At 45.7% G+C, this 14482-nt stretch overlaps 2 non-coding genes across 2 annotated transcripts; both read left to right on the top strand.

The window, feature by feature from the left end:
- Nucleotides 1-6514: 6514 nt before the first annotated feature.
- On the top strand, nt 6515-6586 carry TRNAQ-CUG. Its single transcript has one exon. It is a non-coding gene; the product is annotated as a tRNA-Gln (tRNA).
- A 376-nt stretch (nt 6587-6962) lies between these two features.
- Nucleotides 6963-7034, top strand: TRNAQ-UUG. The gene has a single exon. It is a non-coding gene; the product is annotated as a tRNA-Gln (tRNA).
- The last annotated feature ends 7448 nt before the right edge of the window (nt 7035-14482 follow it).

Here is a 14482-nt window from a genome sequence, read left to right as displayed (position 1 = left end):
CGTCGGCCTTCGGTTTTGATCCCCAGGGATGAGATGCAGGCTAAGCACCTTCTCAGACTTGAACCCCACTGTGACCAGGAGATGGGGGCCTACTCTGGCATTTGTGGATCAGTGACAGGTTGCCCAAGTAGTGAGTGTGATGGACGTGAAGCCCATTGTGTTCTGCCCTCATGGGTTTCAATCCCACCCTGATCAGTTTTTAGTTTTGTGCCTCATCAGTAAGTGGCCAGCCAAGTATCTTCTCTGGTTGGTAGCCCAACTTCCCCAGGAGATGAAGGCCTCATCTGGCCTTCCTGTAAATGTCTTGAGGTGGCTTAGTGGTAAAGGTGATTGTCTTGAAATTCAATGTGCTTTGCATGCATAGGTTTGAATCTCACTCTCAGCACCCTTTATTTTTGAGCATCACTGCTATGTTCTAGGCAGAGCAATAACTTCTGGTTGGAACCCCACTGCAGGAAGGATAGGAATGCCTCGTCCCACATATGTGGGACAGTGGCAAAGTTGTGAAGGTGATGGTCTAGAAATCCATTGTGCTGAGCACGTGTGTGTTTTTTCCCAACCTTGCTGAGCCTTAGTTTGACTGCCACTGAGAAGGTGCAGTGAGAGCATCTTCTCTGGTTGCAACCCTGCATTCAGTACCATTTTGTTTGTACAAAGCAGTTTCCGAGAAGAAACATGACCAGCAGGATGGAAAAGTGTGCTTTGCTGCCCTGCCATATTCACTTCTCAGTCAGGCAAATTACTCCACTAATGCTTTGCCACTCATTCTCTTGTCGTGCTATCATGGGGTCACATATGCTGGTCTCCAATATACCAAGTAAGAAAAGCGGGTGCCTGGAGAAAACATGTTTGTGGGCCATCCTGCCTGGACTACAATTCCACTTTGTTTTTCAGTCGTGGATAAGAGCCTTGTTCTGGATGTTGTTTTGCTGTCAAGGAAGGAAAAAGGATCAACTTGTGTTCCACATTATATGCCATCCAGGACTCAGAACAGCAGTGTTGATAATTATGGAAAGCCACTAGCCTGGCCAAAGTGGCCAAGAGGTGCGGGTGATAAATTTTAAATCCATGGTGCTGTGCACACATGGATTTGAATCCCACCCTTGTCGGTCTTCATTTTTGAGCCTCACTGAGAAGTCATAGGTGGAGCTTCTTCACCGGTTAGAACCCTATTGTAGCCAAGAAATGAAGGCCACAACCAGCATGCCATGGAGGATGGAAAGATGCCTGAGAAGTGGGGGGATGGCCTCAGGTCCCATTGTGCTGTATATTTGTGGGTTCAAATCCAACCCTTGTTAGCCTTTTTTTTCTTTTTTCTTTCTGTTTTTTTGGACTTGCTCAGATGTCACAAATGAAGCATCTGCTCTGGTTACATCCATGCTTCAGCCAGGAGAGGAACACTGCATCTAGCATGCCCTGGAAGAGTAGCAAGGTGGTTGACTGGTGAAGATGATAGTCATGAAATATGGTGCATACTGCATGGGCTGGTTCAGTATGACAGGACAATGGATGAGGTGAGGGTGAGTTGAAGGCAGTCGACAACTGATCCATTGTGTCCTGCAACTGGAAGCCTTGTCCTGCGTGTAGTTCTACTGCCAAGGAGGGAGGAGTGATTCTCTGACATCCTTCATCATGTGCCATCCAGGCTGAGTTGGGAATTTTAGAAAGCCACCAATCTGGATGAGAAGGCCAAGAGGTTAAGGCAATGGACTTGAAATCCATTGTGCTGTGCATGTGTGGATTCAAATCCACCTCTGTTTGGCCTTTAGTTTTAAGCCTGTCTGAAGTGTCATAGCCAGAGGGTCTTCTCTGGTTAGCCAGGTGATGAAGGCTTCCTCTGGTATGCCATGGAGGATGGCAAGGTGGCTGAGAGGCAAAGGGGATGGACTCAAAATCCACCGTATGGTGCACACAGGGGTCCAAATTGCACCCACGCTGGCCTTCAGGTTTGAGCCCCAGAAGTTGTAAGCAGAGCTTCTTCCCTAGTTGGAACCCCACCATGCATGGCCAAGAGATGAAGGCCCCATTCAGCATTCACAGGAGAGTGGTGGAGTGGCCAGATGGCAAAGGTGACAGACCAGGAACCCGCTGTTCTGTGCATGCGAGGCTAGAATCCCAATCTCATTGTCCTTTAGTTCTGAGCCTCACCAAGAAGCTGTGGACAGGTCATCTCCTCTAGTTAGCATCATGCCCTTGCCAGGAAATGCAGGCTGCATCTGGCCTGCCCATCTTGGCTAGAAGGTGGTTGAGAGATGAAGGTGACGGACTATCTTGTGCACAGCGGGTTTGATTCCTACTCTCATCGACGTCTAGTTTTGAGCCTCACTGAAAGGACACCAAAACATTTCCTCCAGTAAGAACCCTGCTGTGGCGAAGCAAGGAAGATCACATCTGGCATGACCAAGGAGGGCAGTCATGTGGCTGAGAGATGGCAGTGATGGGCATGTGTGCATTGGTTCAGAATGATGCAATGATACATGGCGTGGCCCCCGGTGCAGTGATGATCTGTGAATTCCCAAAAACATTCCATTTTTCTTGTTGCCTGAAGTGCTTCTACTAGACCAGAGACTCCTCCTGCCAGAAAAGGAGGATTCTGAGTGTCTGATGCGCACAGAACCTGCTAGAGTCCTTGCCAAAGAGAACTGATCAGCAGAGTATCTCATCTAATTAGGCCCCCATCGTGGCCAGGAGATGACACAGATTAGGTAGGAGCTGTGGCAGTGTTTGGATCCTACCCTCAACATATTTTCTCATCTTCAATCAAGTTCCTGGGGGAGAACATGGCTGGCGTGCAGGGAAGGCATGGTCTGTTGCCTGTTGTGCTCTCCTCTACTCTGCTGGGTAGGTTTCTCCTATCATGCTTGGGGGACATCTGCAGTCTCTTGCCTTATTCTCCCAGAGAAGAGTGACAGGCACCAGTTTCCATTGAAGCAAATGGAAAAGCCAAGTCCCCAGAAGGACAAGCAGTGCGATGTGTTAATAGTTCCATTCCTCTCCCTCCCCTCTGCCCTCATCACCACAAATTAAAATGTATTTGGGTAACTGGCCGTATGAACACCCTGAGCGACTTTAGCTTTGCATCGTTGCTGTTTCTGAAGCCCTCTTGGTAGCCAATAATCCTGCTGGGAGAAAAACAGATGGGAAAGATTCTGCCTGGCTGCTGCAAGAAGCCTTTTCAGTCTTGAGTTTAAACACCCTTGGACTTCCTGGTGCCAGGCTACAGTGGGAGGCTTACCTTGAGATTCTTCTGCCTCTGAAACCCCACCATGGAAGCCTGCCTTTCACTGGTGGGCTTCCAAATCCCTTCCACATCTTGATCAAGATGTCAGCACTCTAATACTTGTAAAGAAATGCACGAGACACCGCAGAAGAGATGGTCAAGGGCCCAGAGCAGGGAGAGTTCCTGCCGCACAAACTACCCACTAAATAAAGTGACCAAATGGCAAAGCCAGTGGACTAGAAATCTATTGCATGCGCGCGCGCTCTCTCGCTCTCTCCCTTCCTCTCTCTCTCTCTCTCTCTCTCTCTCTCTCTCTGTGTGTGTGTGTGTGTGTGTTTGAATTTCATTTCCCTCAGTCTTTAATTTTGTGCTTCTCCAAAGGAAAGCCGGCCTGAAAGGAAGAGGTTAAAGGTCCTGGCAACCTGACACCGTTCAACAGCGCACAAGCCATGGTATGGAGGACAAGTGGTGACTAGTATTCAAAATGAAAGATATTGCAAGCATTGCCCCATTGGAGGTCTAACCAACTAAGCTAACTTGGAAAGCGGTAATTCTTCAGGATTTCCTCAGACAAGCCCTGGCTTGGCTGGCAGGCAGGCAGGCAGGCAGGCATTCGCCTGTTCCCTGGGAACAACTCCCTTTAACCTAATAGGTAAAGGAAGTCCAGCTGCAGCTATTCTGTCTCTGCTGCAACCCATCCAGGACTCTGCTTTTGTTCCTGGTGGCACGCAAGCTCTGCTGCCTTTTTCAGCCAAAGTGGTTTCCTAAGCCAAGGTGGCTTGGGACTATCAACAAAACTCAAAACACAAGCATGCAGACAGCTAGCATACCAGAACTTCTCTGTTATAACACAGGGAGTGATGAGGTGGGCCAGGACCAGGGGAAAGCACCGCTGGAGAACTTACCGAGGCTCCTGCCCCATAAGGGAGTCCCCTGACAGCCGCTGGAGCCTCTAACCTCCAGTTTCTCCTCTTGGCTGTCTCTCCCTGTTCACGTAACCTCTGAGTGAACAGTGACACAAACAGGAACAGCCTCTGCTTTCCTCACCCTATTCCTCTATGGGGGAAGAATAGCTTGGGCGTGGAGAAAGGGCCCAAGCCTATGGCCAGCAGCAAGGAGAATCAGAAGGAATGCAGCTCATGGAGGGCCCATTCCCCAAGGACCCCACACCCATACCATCAACCCTGCATGGGGGCAGGATCAAGCCCTGCACCTAACACTGCTGCATCTTCCAGCCCTGTCCCACCAGCCCCACACTTACTTGGCTCCATCCTTTGGACCGCCACGTTTGCCAAAGGTCTGACAGGGAGCCTGTCGTGAAATCAGACGCTCCAGTGATGCAGGGCTTTCAGTCACGTGAAAGAACCAGAACAAGTACAGCTGGCTTCCCCTTCAGACCTTTGCAAAGCACAGGAGATTCAGGGGGTGAAGCTGGTGAGTACATGTGACATTGGGAGGGGGACAAGAGGAGCAGGCCCACTCATCTCTATTTGTAGGTTTGACCTTGTTTAATAATCAAGGTGTTAGAGAGAAGGCAATTTCAGCAAGTATAGGCTTTCTCATGTTTGCAGGACAAGTTTCACCCATCTCTTTTATGTACCTATGGGAATTACAGATATCCCCTCCTCTTTTACATTTTGTCGTTCAGGGCAGGTGTTGATCTCCCTTTGTCTCCCTGTGCATAGGTTTGCAGCAATACTTCATCCTGTGCCAGAAGCTAACGATTAACATTGCTCACAAGACTAAGTAAACACAATTAAGCAAGGAAGTCTGCACACACCCTGTTTGATGTTGCTGTTTTAGGGTCACTAGTTGCAAAAGAATCCTGACTCCTTGTTGCATCTACTGAAACTCCTGTTTCACTGAAGCCTCTTCTGACACATTAAAAATTGACAGGCAATCCTATAAGTATATATTCAGAAGTAAATCCCACAAGCTTCTTATCGCTAGAAAAGTGAAGATGAGACTACATTTACTCTGATATGTGCTTTTGTGGCATACGCTTTCCCATTCATTAGATGCATAAAGTGTTACTTTCTGTCCCATGTGTATAGAATACCTGCCAGCTAAGCCCACCACTTTATGCATCTAAGAAGAATCTAATTCAGCTCTTGGTATTTTAGATTTGTTGGCTTTTACTGGGCAATCTGTATGCATACCTACACAAAAATAAGCCCATTGAACTCGGTAGGACTTCACTCCTGTATAGGATTCTGACTCTAATGATTTTGCTGCAAGAAGCCAACACAAGAAGAAACCTCTCTAAACACTATTCCTCATTTTCCTAAGAGCACAATTCTAGGCATGTTTAAATAGAAAAACGTCCCAGAATTCCTCAGCTGGCTGGGGAATTCTGGGAGTTGTAGGCTGTTTTCGCTGCTTAAGCATCTATACGTTTAAATATAAAGAAACAATTTCCACCAAGCTATTTCCTCTGGGGCATAAACCGCTGAAAATTTAGAGAGAAATGAAATCCTACAACACCCACCATTCCGCAGTCAGCAGCAGCAGAGGAAAGCTGGGAGTTACAGCCTCCCCCCGGCCCGGCCAAATTTGCATAGGCTTGCGCCTCTGGCCAGCCGCCTGATCCTGCATGTGCAAAATTTGGGTGGCGCCTTCTAGATGGACCTCTACTGCCTTCGGTCGCCTGCTTTTAAAGTGGCCCCCTCTCCCCGCCCCGCTCTTCTTAATCTCGAAGCCGGCTGGGCTTGGGTCATTTGTTCCCTCGGAACGAGGCGTTCGCGGCTTCTCATCGTAACCAGCCAGGCTATTCTGTCCCGTGTCCTTAAAAAGAGGCCGCGCGTCTTTGCCCGCGCCCCGGCTCAGCCTCGCAGCCGACGAAGAGCGCCGTGCGCGAATCCCCGCTCGTCTGAGGGCGCGGCGCGGCGCGCATCGGTGAGCTGCGCTGGCTTTCTCCGCGGCCCTCGCTTCGGCGATCCCTCCGGTGGCTCGTTATGATATATGGAGCGACGTGAAGCAGTGAATTGTAGATGCGGTGCATGGCCGCAGTAGTGTTGAAGCTCTTATCAGGCTATTTTCATTTATTTCGAAGCGCTCAAGCTAATCCTATGCAAGTTCGGACAGAGAAATAAAGTCCTGGAACTCCCAGCAGGGCTGCCTGAGGTTCGCTGGGAGTGGTAAGGCTTTTCTCTCTCCAAATGTGCGCAGGATCGCGCTCTTACTTCAGAAGGGGAAAAAAAGTCTCTTCATATAAAGAATCTGGCCAGTAGGCGAAAATTCCGGCTTACTTGATATTCGAATAAATAAGAAACGAACGGCGTGTTTCCCGTAGCGGGTTCCATGGTGTAATGGTTAGCACTCTGGACTCTGAATCCAGCGATCCGAGTTCAAATCTCGGTGGAACCTAATAAGAATATTTTTAGAGGACAATTTTTTTATTTTGAGGGGAGGGGAAGAAACGGAGGCTGAAAATAATGGGAAAGGGAGAACCAGCTAGGGAGCGAGTCAAGGAGGGAAGTGGTTAATACTTTCATATGCGGTAAATGTTGGGATGGTGCGGAGACGATCAATTCAGAACGAATGCTTATAGAAAGGCGGTTGCATTGTTCAAAATAGGGAGGAAATAGTTTTTCCGTGAGATATACCTTGCTGCTTAACGTGAAGGTTTGATAGAAGAGAATTCAGAATAGAGAATGAATAATTAAGCGTGCGAAGAAGAGGAAAAAAGAACTAGAAGCGGATGTGCTAATAGAGAACTTTTCAGGCGCTAGAGCTGCCGTGCGGTTCTATGGTGTAATGGTTAGCACTCTGGACTTTGAATCCAGCGATCCGAGTTCAAATCTCGGTAGAACCTGTATGTGTCCTGGTCATTTTGAAAAAAACAAAAGATAAGATTCTTTTTGCATTTCTTATTAAAAATGTTGTTGCCAAAATGTGCGGCTTGTTTTAAGGAAATTACGTAAACCTCATTGCCTCTACGTATTTAAAGAGTTGAAGATTGATGACAAGCTTTTTAGTTTTGATTAACTGCGATTTCGCTGCCGTGAGTAAATACATAACAAAAGAGCAAATGGTGTGCGTCATGATATTTACTCAAGAGGGTGTACATGGGTGTAAACGGACAGGTGGAGCCTGCATGGCAACTCGTAATTACTGCTTGGCTGGCTTGCTTAACGGAGTATTGAGGCTCTGTGTAAGGGGTGCCTGGGAAGAAATAGTCTTGCTGATCTCCAGCATTTAGCTTCATACATATTCGTTTCATGTCTTAGATTTCAAAGATCGCTTGGTTGCAAGGATTATCAAAACAGCGTTCCTACCTATGCTAAACTCTAAAAGTGTAAAAGTTCCCAGCTTAGCCATATTTACGGTAAACCCACCGAAATACATGACATTAGTTAATTGACACTAATTTAACTGTTTAAAAAACACAACAAATTAGGCATGCAGTTTCCCTTCTTAAGGTGCATCACTCAGTGTGGTCAGTATCTTACTACACTAGTATAATTTATTGTAATTATTATTATTACATTGCATTTATATTCTGCCTTTTTAGAACTTTATTATAGCATTGCAAAATGCAAGCTGAAATAAAAATACATTCATTTGAAAATAACTACAAATGTATCATTTCTTATTGATGTATAAATAATTTTAACATTTATAATTAAAACTAACTGCTACTAATTTTAGTAAGCCCACTTTAAGGGCGGAATCCTATGCAAGTTTAGAGAGAGAAACAGCCTACAACTCCCAGCTATACCTGGGCCAGGCCTTCTTGTTTGTCTAAGCTTGCATAGGATATTGGGCTATGTTTAAGGTGGTAGCCCAATGTGCTATTTACTATTGAGAAAGCCCTCAATAGTTACTTTTGAGCAGTCACTGTAAATCTGGATCCAATCCTAATAATCCTCATTAAAAAGTATCTTTGACAAGAGCATAAATCCATGTATGTAGAATAAATTAATACTTGAAAAGTGACTGTTGCTGCCTATAATTGTAGTTATATAGTGATAAATTTGAAGCTGCCGTAGCCATGTCTTTAAAGAGAAACCAACAGTAGAAGGTGCTGTGTCAATCCATATCAACAGAGCGGCTTCATATCAGATCTCTTATAAAGCTCTTGGTTCATTCCCCTTTAGCAATTGCTAGGATTGTAGCTAAATTAGAAAGAAAGTCTGAGAGGGATGGTAGTGGTGTTTAGGAGTACTGCTAATGAAGAAGTCTTGTTGCTGCATCCCTGGAAACCCTGGTTCCACTACACCACCTCTTTTAAACAGGGTTGTTGTGGATTTTCAAAAAAGCAGCTGTAGTTGTTATGTACCATCAAGTCATCTTCAGCCCTCCAAAATGCCATGTCCATGACAGCTCCATTCAGATCTTCCTTGGTGGATTCAGTCCCTCTCATATTTGGTCTTTCCTTTTGTCTTCTGCCTTCAACATTCCTTAACATGATTGTCTTCTCTAGTGAGTCTTGCCTTCTCATGATGTGTCCAAAATATGACAGCTTCAGCTTTGTCATTTTTGCTACTAGGGAAAACTCTGGCTTTGATCTAGGACCCATTTGTTTGCCTTTCTGTCAGTTCAGGGAATTTGCAAAGCTCTCCTGCAGCAGCACTTGTTTTGAACACAACGTTTTTCTTCTTGTCAGTTTTCTTCACTGTCCAGCTTTCACATCCATAAAATGTGATTGGGAATTCTGTAGTTTGGATGAGCTTAACCTTGGTCTCCAGTAAAACTTCCTTACACTTGATGATCTTCTCTAGTTCCTTCATTGGTGCCCTTCTAAATCTAAGTCTCCTTTGAATTTCTGGCTGCAATCTCCCTTTGAATAGAAAACTGAACTCACATTCACAAATACCTTAAAAAGAAAAACCCTGAAAATGGCAGGAAGAAACCAAGAGGAAGCAACTTCTGGGCCTTTCTCGCATCACCCCTGCTGGGGTGGTGCTTCTTGTGAAGTGTGTATACATCATCAAGAAACAAAAAACAACAAAAATCAGAACTGTTTTATAGCATTATTCTTTCTATTAATATACAGATTCAATTGAGTGATGCAAATCAATTGAAACCCATGCAATTAATCTACTTGGCCTCCAATCTTATACATGGATAACATTCAGTTATTCAATTCAATGTTCAACCATTATTCATCATTCAATATTCAGTTAAGTGTATATATACTTGAATTCAAAGTGACTTCTGAATAAACAAGTGTAGGCCTGTGACAGCCCTATTTATATTTGTCTATATAATTTGAGTTGTTATTCACTCAAACATGTTCAGAAACTGGCATCATAAACCTGCCTATTATCTCAACTAAAAGATTATATTTAAACTAAGACTGTAATTGAAACATAAGAGAAATTAAGCATATAATCCTTTGGCATGAAATCTCTGTACAGAAGCCCATTAAACTGTCTACTTTGTAACAATCATCTTGGGGTAGATCAAGTTTTTGGCCATGGACTCCCTGCCTTGAAAAAATTTGCTTGCTTGTGGGGACAGGATCCCTCTATCATCCTGGCAAATGGGGAAAAAATGCCAAACACCAGAGCAGTTGAGTGTTTTTAAAAAAGGCTGACACCCACCATTTGTGCCCTGGATTATTGGGGTGTGGTGCAAAGAGCCAAGACTGATAAAATGGAAGGCCTTGGCTGCAATAGGGGATTGGCCAATCAGGGTGGTGGTGGGGGGTGTTTCTTGTGCTAATCTGCCACATGCTAGCAGTTGGGGTGGGGGGGAGGGGGAAGATGGTGCTGGGAAGAGCCAGCAGCAAAAATGAGTGCTGGCTCCCATTTTGTGAAGCCCCTTTCCCCCTTCCCTCATCCTCCACACCCAGTGAGTGACTCGGGGAGGAACTGATCTGATCACTCTTGCCAACGGCCTGCAGGGACCTTTGAAATTTGGCTAAGGCCCACAAGCTGGCCCTTTAATCCTTTTCTGTTTCTTAATGTGTAGCATGCTGCTTAATGAAGGTTCCTTAGGTCAACCCTTTGGCATCGCCATGATGAATAATCACTGGCAGCAACTAGTGTTGTTAGTAGCATTAGTTTGTATACTGTTTTCCCACATGGATGTAGCCAAAGTGGTTTGCAAAACAAGCTGTGGTAAGAAACTAAGAGAGATGGAGAGATCCTAGTAGATTCCTCCATTGTTCCTGTGCACACACACACACATATCCAGGAGTAAACCACACTGAACTCAGTGGAACTTCTGAGTAGGCATGGATAATGTCAACAACTATGCAGACAAGCCTAACTGGAGGGAGAAGTGGAGGATTGACTACTTCTAACCCCCTGCCCGTTCATGTTGGCTAGAGGGATCTTTTCTTTGCCTTTTTCTCCAGTGGATTTTATAAGATCCACCCATTTGATCAACTCCAGAATGGAATAGTCAGGTGGCCACCACATCTTGGAGCCTCTTGCAGAAGTGGGTGCTGCTGATCCAATGCAGTCTCTGACCTGCCATGTTTTGGGGCATGCCATCCATGGAAACGTGGCCAGTGCTTGTTTTATGCCTGCAGGTAAATTTGCAGGTATGACTGAGGCCTCCATGGCAGGCAGCACCCTGGTCCAGCTTTTGCCTGCCAGGAGGTCTGGGCATTAGGAAAGTGACAATTAGTGGGAAGCATTTGAGGGGTGAGCCCACCTTGATGTAAAAAGCAGTTTGAGGGCTGCCTTTACTATTAGATGGGGTGAGACAGCCCCACTCAGTCTGGGGTACCACTAAAGAGGGCAAACTGGCCATCAGATAGACTGAACAAGTGTTCATTGAAATCAGAGATGTTTACTTTTAAATAAACAGGATCAGACTATTTGTTCAAAAACATACATATGTTTACTACCCTGGGGTGGGATGCGTGTTGTCGTTTAGGTTTCATCCAGAGACACCAAAAGGTCTTGCAGCCATCTCCAGGATGAAACTCAACAAGAAGCACACTTGCAGCAGAATTCAACAGAGCATTTTTATTATTATTCTTTAAACCATTCAAATTCATATTCCATGAAAATTGCCAGGCTACTGCGTATTTTCCAGGTACAATCATGTTGAAAAGGCAGAGATGAATGCAAACATACACTATCACAGTCAAAGACTCTAGTCACTTCTATGTACACGTTTTCCAAACTCCTTTGGCTTGGAGGTGCTACCAGAATGTCTTTGCAGTTTCGATCATTCCCTTTTTAAAGGCTGCAGGGAAATAGAAATAGACAGTGCGGATGTTCTTCCCCACTACATAGCATACATGTAAGCCAGGCCAGCATCTGGAGCAGATTCATGTTCTAGTAGCCCCTGCTGAGGTTCACGGCCATAAACCCTCTCAGCTGCCTGGGATGTCTCTGAGGCTGCAGTCCTAAGACGATCTCCCAGGCTGCATTCAAGTCCAGCCAGATTTGCTCTCCAGTGACAGGCTCCTTATCAGTACCTTGCACGCTGGGGTCTCTGCCAGGGCCCTCTGCACTTTGGCAGGGCACACTGGACCTAAAACCTTGCCTGATGTGCCCTCCCCGCTGCCCGGGCACCTGCCTCCCGCAGGAGCTGCATGGTCACAAATGCCAGCCTTCCCCCTGTGCTGGCAAGCGGCCTCACCTGCTGGTAAATCCAGGAGGGAGAGAAGGAGAGAAGGGCAGCTGCTGTTGCCCTTGAGGCAAACAAGCTCAGCACGGCAGCAGCTGCAGTGTGATGAACCAAGAGTCCAACAGCCATTTGGCTCCTTGGCCTGCTCCAGCACCAGTTGGCTGAACCCACGCACATGCGGGGAGGCTGAGGCGAGGCTGTGGCCACGGTGCTGCTGCTGCCATGGTGTCCCAGTGGTGGAGGGTGCACCCCCCCCCCCCCCCCCCGTTGCTCCTTTGGGGGGGGAAACCCCCTCCCCCAGAACCCCCCCCCCCCCCCCGCAATGCACACCTGGCTCCAAGGTGACCAAGACAGCATTTCTAGGACAGAGCAGTCCAAGTGCAGGACTGAGGTTTCAGGACATTACAGGAGCAGTGTATTTTATGGTGTCACAAAGGTAAAGTTCTAGACTAAGTTGCAGTCTTTTGCATTTCAAAAACCCCACAATTTGAAAATGCATGTGCATGCAGCTTAGTATTTTAAGAAACTACTTTCCCTTCCTAGTGTTTATGGGAATGTAAACACACATGTTCACCCCATAGAAAGGAATGGTTTCAAAATAACATTCAAGGAAGAAATAAAGCACTCTGGCTGGATTTCTCTAGGAACATGGCCAGTTCCTGGAAATGGCAGGCAATTGCTGTAGCAAGATGGGAAGCTAATCCATGAATTACTTGAAGCATATGACTAATTTCCAGAGAACAGCAGAATACATCTATGGGGCACTGCTCAGGGCTCAGGGCTTTCACAAGACAGTGAATTAGGAGTGCTGGTCCATGGATGGCACCCATAATTGACAACTGGGAGCTTTTTACACTTGATGGCCACCTTGGAGTATGTTGCAATCACCCAGTCATCCAAAAGTGATCTGAGCTCCATGGGTCTGACTCAACATGAGAGCAGCCCTCCTATACCTCTAGGTGAGGTGCATCCTGATGTAACTTCAGAAGTGGTTTCAAGTGTTGTTCCCTTTCAAGAAGCAGCATTGACTACTGGCACACAACTGTGCAGACCACTATTGCTAAAGGGACTACAATGCAGTAAATAGTAAATCTTTGTCTAGGGACTTGATATGTAACAGATCTGGTAGATTTGCATGCTGTTAATACAAGTTTTTCTATTAAACATGTGGCATTATAGTTTCTGTCTTTCTTATGCAAATATTCAAAATACCGAAATCACATCGGAACTATAGACTTTAAGCCCTTGGCAGCTTGGTACCCAATGCGTGTTTCATGACTGCTGATACCACAAGATGCTGCTGCTAACACAAAAGGGACAGAGGGTATGCTGAATCTGGAGTATGTCACTCCAATTTGGTAGCAAGTACTGAAGATTTGGATCCCCGAGACGAGATGGAGGATGGAAAAGGCCTTTGCACTTACGTACAGTTGCGGATAGGTCAAAATGGAGGCCCTACTTCATTTAGGTAGTCCACAGTGTGGATAGAAAGGACCCTAATATCATGAGAGGCTGGGAGGGGCTGTCAGGCTGGAGCTCCAGACCATGCGAGGAATGATCCTTCTTTGTCTGAACTGCAGCTAGGATTGTGTGTATCAGCACAGCAATCTTTAGCGACCCCTTGAACTAAAATATTGAAATGACTAGAACTGTGCATTAAAATGTGCTTTCTATGTAGCTTATCTAGTTACATTCCACTGTAACAGCAGACTCATAAATTCCTCTCTTGCTACCTTATTCTTGTCATTGACAGTCCTGGCTACCAAAAGCGCTGAAGTGGCATGGGATTTTAACCCTTAGCAACAGGTTGCTTGGGAACACAGACTTTCTGTTACCTCTAGGCTATGTATTTGGAAGTTTTCATTTTGGCACAGAAAAGCAGCTTATTTTCTACAAAGGGCAGGCAACAGAGTCCATGTGGGCTTGTGCTGTTAGAAAAGTTTTGAGGGCTGGCTTTGTAAAACTAAAATCAAAATCTAGCCTGAAGACCAAATTGGTTGAGATCTATCATGCACATACATTTCCCACAAACAACTAAAACCTGAATATAAAGCTGTAAGCAAAATAAAAAGATTTAACATATGATGTCCATCGTATATATATATACAAACATTGAAAAACACAATGGAATTATAAGGTTAGACCTGCACTGAATAGATATCCAGGGCACTCTAATAGAAAGTTAGAATTAAAATAAATTACATTGCCACCATAACTTGAAGAAACCAAAAGCTGTGCTTAAGTGCTTTTGCCTCAACACAGGAATTCAGACATCTTTGGGCACATTTGCACAGAAGCTTCTTTTGCTTCAGTTGCACAACTGGGAATGTGGAAAAGTATTCTTAAAAAGGCCAGTCTCTTTCCCTCCTGGATCCTCCCGTGACAACACTGGAACCTAGTTCTGCAGTCTGCATGCCCAATGGGCTGAAGGATTGTGTGTGTTTGGGCCATGAGGAACAGATACACCAAAACATCTGGGACTCGAAGAAACTGCCATGTGGATGCACCCTCTAGATTTGAGCGCAGCAGCAGCAAGCCAGAGATTGCCCTACTGCTCCTGGGTTCTTTTCCTGGCACAGAGGTAGGGGTTTTTTCCCCCAATAAATGTTTTTAGTCCTGCACCCGTTTTAAATAACTGTTTCATTTTACAAAGATGCAACTAATCAAGACATACAATCTGGTGTGTGTGTGTGTGTGTGTGTGTGTGTGAGAGAGAGAGAGAGAGAG

Source organism: Varanus komodoensis, unplaced genomic scaffold, assembly GCF_004798865.1.
Source record: "Varanus komodoensis strain SLA01 unplaced genomic scaffold, ASM479886v1 scaffold7_1, whole genome shotgun sequence".
NCBI lineage: Eukaryota > Metazoa > Chordata > Lepidosauria > Squamata > Varanidae > Varanus > Varanus komodoensis.
The sequence above is the reverse complement of the archived record's forward strand: the minus strand, read 5'-3'. Positions and strand labels throughout refer to the sequence as shown.